Genomic DNA, 1,532 nt, shown 5'->3' with positions numbered 1-1,532 from the left:
TTTTAACATACATAAAAGAGAAAAGATTCATTATTGCTATTTTTCAAGACTATTTCACATAATAAAAATAACGGCACAGTTATCACTGCATGAATTATTCAATCAATCATTTATCGTCATTTAAAATTATGCGCTAACTGGCGCCAAAGGTGGGACTCGAAGCTCAGGAAAATTTATGTGTGTGGAAAGAATGTATTATTAATATAAGCAAATTTATGCTTGTATATTTAATCTGCTTAATGTAGACAAGGATTATTATTTTCGAGGTTAAGACAAACGGAAGACCTGGAACCGACAACAGATTTGAATAAGAATAAAGCTGACAATAAAAACGAAGATAATGGCTTCTGAAAATATCTCTTTCTTTTGTGTGTCGTGTTGTTTGCCAATATTCATGGTTCGTGCCATGTGGTAGTGTCTTGCAAACAGCACCTCAAGTAGGCGAGAGAATTTATATTTCCTGTAAATTTTTGTAGATTCACGAGAAGTTAGTGACAACGAATTGGAGGAAATCCCCATGGGATATACATCAAATAGAAATATATAGAAAAATATTACGGATCGTGAAGCAGAAACTACACATAAGCACGTAGAAATTGAGCGTAGCGTTGATACCAGCGTGTTGCCAACTGTTGCAAGTGGCCGGCAGGGTGGCCGAGCGGTTCTAGGCGCTACAATCTGGAACCGCGCGACTGTTACGGTCGCAGGCTCGAATCCTGCCTCGGGCATGGGTGTGTGTGATGTCCTTAGGCTAGTTAGGTTTAAGTAGTTCTAAGTTCTAGGGGACTGATGACCTCAGAAGTTAAGTCCCATAGTTCTCAGAGCCATTTGAACCATTTTGTTGCGAGGCTAGTTAGGTTTAAGTAGTTCTAAGTTCTAGGGGACTGATGACCTCAGAAGTTAAGTCCCATAGTTCTCAGAGCCATTTGAACCATTTTGTTGCGAGTGTAACAACCGCAACCGCAATTAAACAAACAGTTCCGTGCGCCGCGCCTGGTTACGACGGCGTAACTGCAATTCTAATGAAGTTAGATCAATTCCAGAAGCGACAGGAGGAGAGAGATAGAGAGAGGGAAAGAATACAACTAGAAACGGAGAGAGAGCAGGAGGAGAGAGAAAGAGAGAGGAAGGAAAGGGAAAACAGAATATATGAACAGCTTAAAAGTTTAGAAGTCATGAAAGCAGACATAGCCAGTTTGAAACAAGCGTACCCGGAATTGAAAAATTTGGTAGCTAGTTTAACAACAGATGTACAAAATCTGCAACTAGAACAGAATAGCATGAAGGAAGACATTCAGAACATAACCGAGAAGGTAGAAAATATAAAGACAGGAAATGAGGAAAGAAAACAGAATTGCCTTGAGGAACATACTAATAAAGTCGAAAAAGGTAGAAAAATGGATGAATAACCAAGAGAAACAGAGAGACAGTAGTAACACGCGCAATTCGCACAGTTCACTCGACTAGTCCGATCAATCAGACAGAACAGGAAAGAGTAAATAACATGAGAATGGAGGAAAATTACGTACCTG

Source organism: Schistocerca nitens, chromosome 4 (genome assembly GCF_023898315.1).
Source record: "Schistocerca nitens isolate TAMUIC-IGC-003100 chromosome 4, iqSchNite1.1, whole genome shotgun sequence".
NCBI classification, from domain to species: Eukaryota; Metazoa; Arthropoda; class Insecta; order Orthoptera; family Acrididae; genus Schistocerca; species Schistocerca nitens.
Note: the sequence above shows the minus strand (reverse complement) of the source record.